The following is an 8,320-nucleotide window of genomic DNA, read 5'->3' as shown; positions in this document are numbered from 1 at the left end:
CTGTCCTCTCTTGTCCCTCTTCATTCACAGAAACAAAAAGAAGTCGCATGGAGTGAGGTTAAGTGAGTAGGTGTGGGGGGCAAGAGAGGCTTCTGTTTTTTGGCAAAAACTGGTGCACTGAGATGGCTGCATGAGCAGGGGCATTGTCATGGTGGAAAAACAGTACCCTCTCTGTAACAAATCAGGTCTTTTTTGTTGCACGCTGTTATGCAATATTTTAGAACCTCTAAATAGAAGGCTTGATAACAGTCTGACCTCAGACTCATGTGAACTTCAAATGCACTATGAATAGACATTTTCATCCATTCAGGAAGCTGACAGATGTCCAGAATGAGGTTTGTCATTAATCAACATTTCACCTGTATTGAAAAAAAACAAACACTCCCACATTTGAGTTTTTACGAAAACACTGTCCCTGTAAGCTGTGTCCAACATCACAATCGTTTTGAGGCATTTTTCCTGAGAAGGAAAGAACATTTCACAGCAGCATGCTGTTTTCTTAAATCGGCCATCACAGAAAATTGGGTTCAAGCAAAATTGCTTTCACAAAAACTTCAGAGAGAAGCTTCCCAGGCAACGCCAATGGGTGCACTGACTGAGTTAGTTGCTAGATGATCGCTTAGCCAGAAACACATGCATTACAAGCGTTCTGCTCTGCGCATGCAATTCTGGTTTGTGTTTATTGGTGGGGAGAGGAGTATCCCCTCATATATGATTTTGTGAAAAAACAGGTATAGATTATAGAAAGTAATTAAATATTTTTGTCATAGAGGATACTAGCTAGTTTCCATATTCCTTGAAGCTTCAGGGTGATTATCCTTATGTCCACCCAGCGCCGTATGGAAAGTGCTTTTTTGCCACGTTTGTCACTTTCAACCTGGGATATGCATGCTGGAACAAATCTTTGATTAAAAAGGTCTCATACTGAGCTGCAGTACCGCTTCTCTTGTGCCCCTGCTGAGACTTATTGTGTAAAGGTCTGTCTTGACAGGCAGACCTATCAAATTTGGAGCTTATCTGCTATATTACTTTGATATTTCAATCTATTTTTGGATAGATTTTATACTCTGGCACTTGGTAGATTGTCTTTTCTTTGGATATTCAGTTGGTGGTTGTATTAGCATTTATTAAAATGACCTGTAGCAATTTCCACCTCAAGGTAATCCTGCTTCTTAGTGTTCTTTCTGAGTCAATCCAAAGTGTCACCTTTTAGGGCAAATGGAATATAATTGATATCTTTTAATCTCTTAGAACGCTAAAGAAATTAAATGTGCCACAGTCAGGCCAAGTCATTATAGCCATCTTTTAATAAATACTTCCCTGTTCTAATCCAGTGGTTGTAAACTTTAGTATGCATTATTATCACTTGGAAGGCTGGTTAAGACTCAGATGGGTGAGCCTCTTTCCCCAGAACGTCTTATCTAGTAGTGTGGAGAGCACCTGAAATTTTACATTTATAATAAGTTCCTAGGTAATGTTGATTCTAATAGTCCAGGGATCACACTTTTGAAAAATTATTGGATTATAGAGTATTATCTAATAATACTCGGTTTAAGACTGTTTCTGAGCCAAACACATTTTTGTCTGGCTAGACAAAACTGAAGCTACAAAGCTGGAGTCCACACTGGCGAATTTGAGAATTTGATGGCTGGCATACTTCTTCTGTAGTGGAAAATGTAATAGCTGTGGCCCAGATGGTCTCTGTTATAAATATGCCTCTCTGTTGTTATAACAGGAAGGCATCCATAGAGAATAGGTAAAATGAACGTATATTGCTGTGGTCCAATAAAACTTACTTACAAAGCAGTCAGCATTTGGCGCATGTGCCACCACTAACAAATAATCTGTGTTTCATATCGTAACCAACAACTATGTGCCCAGCTCAGAGATTAGAGCTGTTGGAACAATGTGTGAATTATAAGTCTGATTTTTCTAATGTCTTTCAAGAAATTAGAGTTTTGCATATTTTAGCCTTATCATAATTAAAAATGAAATATTTAGTTTGGGATAAATATGATGATGCTGATAAATGCTAGGAGATGAGCAGAAGCTGGGCAAAAGAAACCAAAAAGAATGTCTCAGAAGGAATAACATGAAAAGACATTTAGGGGGAACCAATGCTTTTCTAAGACAATGAGAACACCTGTGATAGTGCAAAGTTTGTGTAAGCACATCTACTCTTCACTTACTATCTTTATCCAATATTTCACATTTATGACAATAGTAGAACCCTACTGTTTGACTACTTGGTGCCTTAACAGTATGTGTCTGGCAGTAACAAACATGGACATATGCAGGAAGGATAAAGTTGATTTTGATGGTAAAAGTTGTTTGTCAGTCAGGTTGGGCCAAGATTCTCACTGGTTTGAAAGCTATGCTTTATGAAATGTGGAAAGCATATAAGGTGTAATAATCCTGATGGTGCACTGATTATGTGTTGGGTTGCCAACTGTAGAGGTCAGCGATTCAAAATCACTAACCACTCTGCAGGAGAAAGACCAGGCTTTCTGTTCTCATAAATATTTACGTTCTCAGAAACCCATAGGGGCATTTCTACACGGACCTATAGGATTGCTAAGGGTCAGAGTCAACTCCATGGCAGTGAGTTTAAATTTTGAGTTTGGTAGTGATAGAATCTGGCAACTTTTTAAAAAATGTCAGTCTGTTCCATTTTGCGATCTGATGGGACTATCCTCCATTTTTTCTGAATACGAATTTTCACATAAAGACCCACCCAATGGAACCTACCAAGATTGATAAGTGACAGGTGATGTTTAACTAACATTATTGTGCAGACTCAATTTATTGGTAAAGTGAGAAATCCTGGAAACATAGCTAATCATGCCATAGCCCTTACTTTTCAGAGGTTCATATGTGAATGAATATAGTAAAGAATCCAAAGCAAGGGACTGATATTTAGAGTAGATGATAGCTCATGGTAGATTTCCAAGGATGTTTTATTGAAAATTAAATTTATGTGATTGGCAACAGAAAATTTTTATTATGTCATGATCTATAAAATGGCTTGGAGAAAACTATTTTATGAAAAATAGGGAGTCCTCCTTTATAAACTAATGAACTGGTAGCATACAAGGAATGGTTGTTTATAATATTGATTCTACAAAATTTTGTTAAAAAAATTGTGTACATTTGCTTTGTTTTATATTTATATTCTATACAGTGCTTAAAATTTCAAAATCAGTGCACAAATATATTTGTATCAGGACACCATAACAGCTAATGGCAGTCTTCAAACAATTGTACAATTTGATCCCCCTTCTAAAATGTATGATGTTTTAAATATACTAATTAGAAAAAAAATTGCAGGCAAATAAAAATTTTTATTCCTGATATTTTATTGCTAAAATTTTGGACATGTGAGCTGGAATGAGTCTATAGTAAAAAAAATCTAATTTGACTGGTAGTAGATATTAGTGTGAATTTTTGAATGAGATAAACTTTCTTCTATTTCAGGTACTCTGTTTTCAGATAAAAGCTGAAATATACATGAGAAACAAATTCACACAGGTTAAGATCCTGAGAAAAGCACATCTTGAATAATACATTTCAATAAAAGAAACTAGCATTTATTTTATTTAGTAAATAGAATCTTAAATCTGAATTAGAAAGCGCAAACATTGGCCAAAGGGATTATGATTGACAAGTTGACATGTGACTTTCCAGCTACTTACCTCGTCTACCAAGTTTTATTTTTAATCAGATGCAAGGGTATAGATGGCACCAGACCATTTCTATCTAGGTATATGCAGCAAGGAACGTTGGGAAGAAAGTAACATATGAGTTAGCATTTACTGTGATTTGTAGCTTGAAGGTATAATCTCTCTGAACATGCCCAAAGTCTTTGTTGCTCAGTGCCAGTAGAAGCCAATAATCTACTAAGAATTTAATGCAAAACCCTGCCCATGAATAAACTCTTATGGCGCTTTCAAATAAGTGTTGAGAATTGAATAGTGATATTATTCCATATTCCTTCCCTGGCCTCAAATTTTATATTCTTTGAGATCCTGAACTGTGTGTGCATGCATATAAACATTATAGCACATTGTTTTTCCATTTAGGCCAAGCATTATGGATACTTGAGATTTTGAAATAAGAGATACAATTAGGAGAGCAAACAGAAAATAAAAAATAACAGAGGCACCGACGTTCTTTTTCCCTAGTAGCAAGCTTGAACAAAATACCAAGATCTCCGACAGTAGAAAATCAGCTTATTGTGGAGGAGGAAAGCAAAGCTATCTACTCCTGCAAAGAATTAGTCTTAGACCCCGTGAGGGGTGATAATACTCCTGTAGAATTGATATGAGTTTGAATTGAATCAATAGCAATGGATTTCAGCTTGGTTTGTTGTTAAGTCCTTCCCTCTATTTTTCTCTGAATTTTGAGATTGTTAAACTTTACAGTTTAATAGAGAGAAATAAAGATATGTACCTCCCTTTGTCAGTTTGTCACTTGGAGGTTGCTGGAAGCGATGACACTGGCATTTCAAATACCAGCAGGGTCACCCAGAATGAAGAGGTTTCAGTATAGCTTCCAGATGAAGGGTAGACAATTCATTTAAGTAATATACTTTGCTTGTCTTATCAAGCTAAAAGAGCTGAAGAAAAAAATTCATGCTTTGAATTGCAATATTAAAAGATTCTATGGGCAAAATGTTGAATGATGCAGGAAGCATCAAAAGAGGATAGAAGGAATATACAAAGTAATTTTTTTAAAAGAACTAGTGGATATTCACTATTTCAAGAAGAAGCATAGGAGCAAGAACCCATTGTTCTGAAGGAAGATGTGGAAGTTCAGCTGAAGGCATTAGCCACAAGCAAGGTTTCAAGTATTGATGAATACAAATTGAAGTGTTTCAGTGAACTTATGAAGCACGGAACCACTCACTTATCAATGTCAATATTTTTTGATGACAGGTATCTGGCCAACTCTCGGGAGGAGATTTATATCTGTACCCATTTCCAAAAAGGTGGTCATTAAAATGAAAATTACAGAACAAAGTCGTTAAAGTCACATGAAAGCAAAATTTTGCTGAAGATCATCCAACAACAATTGAAGTACATTGACAGGGAGTTGCCAGAGGTCCATGCTGGTTTCAGAAGAAGACATGGAACAAGAGATATCATTGCTGATTTCAGGTGCATCTTGGCTGAAACAGAGAATATTAGAAAAATGATTACTCATGTTTTATTGGCTAGGCAAATACATTTCATTGCGTGGACCATAATAAATGTTGGATAGCCTGCATGTTGAATCTTTACCTGGATCAAGAAGCAGTCACTCAAACAGAACAGGGGTATTTTCATGGTTTAAAATCAGGAAAAGGGTGTGTTAGGATTGTATCCTTTCATCATACATATTTAATGAGCGTTGCTGTGCAAATAATCAGAGAAGGTGGATTATATAAAGCGGAACATGGACTAAAGATTGGAGGGAGGTTAATAATAGCCTGAGATATGCAGACAATACAACGCTGATGGCTGAAAGTAAGGACTTGAAGCACTTGCCGATGAAGATGAAGGACTGTAGCCTTCAACAGAGATTGCAACTTAATACAGAGAAAACCCAAATCCTCACAACAGGACCAATAGTTAACATCATGATAAATGGAGAAAAGATTGACATTGTAAAGGATTTCATTTTACCAGGATCCATTTGCACATTCAATGGTCATGGAAGCAGCAGTCAGTAGATCAGATGATGCATTGCCGTAGGTACATCTGCTGCTCAAGACCTCTTTAAAGGGTTAAAGAGCAAGGATGTAATTTTGAGAACAAAAGTATGACTGACTCAGCCATGGTAATCAGAATTGTCTCACATCCATGTGGAAGTGGACATTGAAGAAGGAAGACAAAAGAAGAATAATCCATGTGAATCGCGGTGCTGGGGAAGAATACTAAAAGTAAGCACAAATTGACAAAAGAACTAATTAATCTATCTTGGAAGAGGTACAGTCAGAATCCTCCGTTGAAACAAGATGGTGACATTTCATCTCACATATTTTGGACAGCTGTCCGAAGAGAATAGTGCCTGGCAAGGGACATCTGTGTGGTCATGCAGCATTGCAGCAAAATAGAGGAAGACACTCGACAAGGTGGATCGAAACAATGGCTGCAATGAGAGGTACACCGAGCTATAATTATGAGGGTGAAGGACTGGGTGGCATTTTTTCTGTTGTCCATAGGGTCACCCTGAGTTGGAACAGACTTGATGGTACCCAACAACACAGACATGTTGCATTATAGTTCGTATTATTAGTAAAGTAATGCAGCATGAAGATTCAGCTACTCTGATGACTTGCTCAGCATATAGATTGAACAAGTATAATAGGCTACAACCCTGACTCACACCTTTCCTGATTTTAAACCATGCAGTATTCCCTTGTTCTATTCACCTATCGATCCATGTACAAGTTCTGAATGAACACAATGAAGTGTTTATTCGTTACCAATCTTGTCAAGGTTATACTGAGTTTATTATAGTCCACATGGTCAAATGCCTTTGCACAGGCCTTGAAACACAAGTAAACACCTTTCTGGTATTTTCTGCTATCAACTAATAGCCATCTGACATTATCAGTGATATACCTTGTTCCACATTCTTTAATGAATCCTGCTGTAACTTCCAGAAGTTCCCTGTCAATGTACTGCTGCAAGCTTTGTTGGATGATCTTAAGCAAAAAATTACTGGTGTATCAGTGATATCATTCTATAGTTTAAGCATTTTGTTGGTTCATCTTTATTAGAATGGGCATGAATATAGATCATTTTTAGTCATCTGGTCAGGTAGCTGTCTGCCTAATTTCCTGGCATAGTGGGTGCTTCCAGCGCTTCTTTAGCTTTCTGAAATATTTCCGTGGCTCTTCCATCAATTCCTGGTGTCTTGTTTTTGGCTAATGCATTCAGTGTAGTTTGAACTTCTTCCTTCAGAACCACTAGTTCTTGTTCATACACTACCTTCTGAAATGGTGGACTGTCAACTAGTTCTTTTTGGTAGAGTGACAATTATTCTTTCCATCTTCTCTTGATGGTTCCTGCATCATTCAATATTTTAGCTACAGAACCTTTCAAAATTGTAATTCAAACAGAGAAGCTGGATTATATGAAGAATGTGCTGCATCAGGATTCGAATCAAGCTTATAAACAACCATTGGTATGAACAACCTTGCTTGCTGAAAGTGAGGAATAATTGAAGCACTTGCTGATGAAGATCGAGTTGTAGCCTTCCCTGTGGATGACAACTCAATGTAAGGAAGACCAGAATCCCCACAACTGGACCAATAGGTAACATCATGATAAATGGAGAAAAGGGTGAAGTTGTCAAGGATTTTGTCTTACTTGGATCCACAATCAATTATCTTGGAAGCAGCAATCAGGAGATCAAAAGACATTGAATTAGGTAAATTTGCTGCACAACCTCTTTAGAGCATTGAAGAGCAAGGATGTTACCTTGAGGACTAAAGTGGGCGTGACCCAAGCCATGGTAGTCTCCACTGCATCATATGCACGTGACAGTTGGATACTGAATAAGGAAAGCTGTAGAAGAATTGATACATTTGAATTGTGGTTCTGAAGAATACTGAAAATAGAATGGATTGTTAAAAGTACATACTAGTCTGTATTGGAAAGAAGGATGGCAAGACTTCATCTTACATACTTTGGACATATGTTCATGAGAAGCTAGTCCCTGAAGATTGCCATCATGTCTGCTAAGTGGAGGGGTGGAAAAAAAGAAGGCCCTTGATGGATTGACTCAGTGGTTGCATCAATGGGTTCAGACATAGGAATCATTCTGAGGATGGCTCAGGACTGTGCAGTATTTTGTTCTTTTGTGCATAGGGTTGCTATGGGTCAGATCCGATTCAATGGTACCTGTGTTAGTCCGGGTAGACTAGAGAAACAAATTCAGAGACACTCATGTGTATAAGAAAGAGCTTTATATAAAGAGTAATTGTCCAGATCAAGTCCATGAGTCTGTTATTAGCCCATATGTCTGATACCCATTTATAGATCCCTCTTCTGACTCATGAAACATATGCAAGGATGCCAAGTGCAGAAGATCACAGGCCAGTGGGTGGGAAGTCTCATGGATTTGGTGGCATTGTAAGCATCTCAGCACTGGAAGGGGTCTCCATGTTGTTCCTCCAGCTCAGGGCACTAGCATAGTTCCATGTGTCTCGTCAGCTGCAGTGTCTCCCAGGGAGTGAGCCAAGAGAGAGTGTGTCTTCTGCCACCAAGGAGGAATACAGGAGTTCCCAGAATTCCCAGGAGAAGGCCACGCCCACCCAGAGGCCTCCTTGCCT

This window comes from Echinops telfairi, unplaced genomic scaffold (genome assembly GCF_000313985.2).
Source record: "Echinops telfairi isolate 266 unplaced genomic scaffold, ASM31398v2 ScPeMD7_4225;HRSCAF=4972, whole genome shotgun sequence".
Classification (NCBI taxonomy): domain Eukaryota; kingdom Metazoa; phylum Chordata; class Mammalia; order Afrosoricida; family Tenrecidae; genus Echinops; species Echinops telfairi.
Note: the sequence above shows the minus strand (reverse complement) of the source record.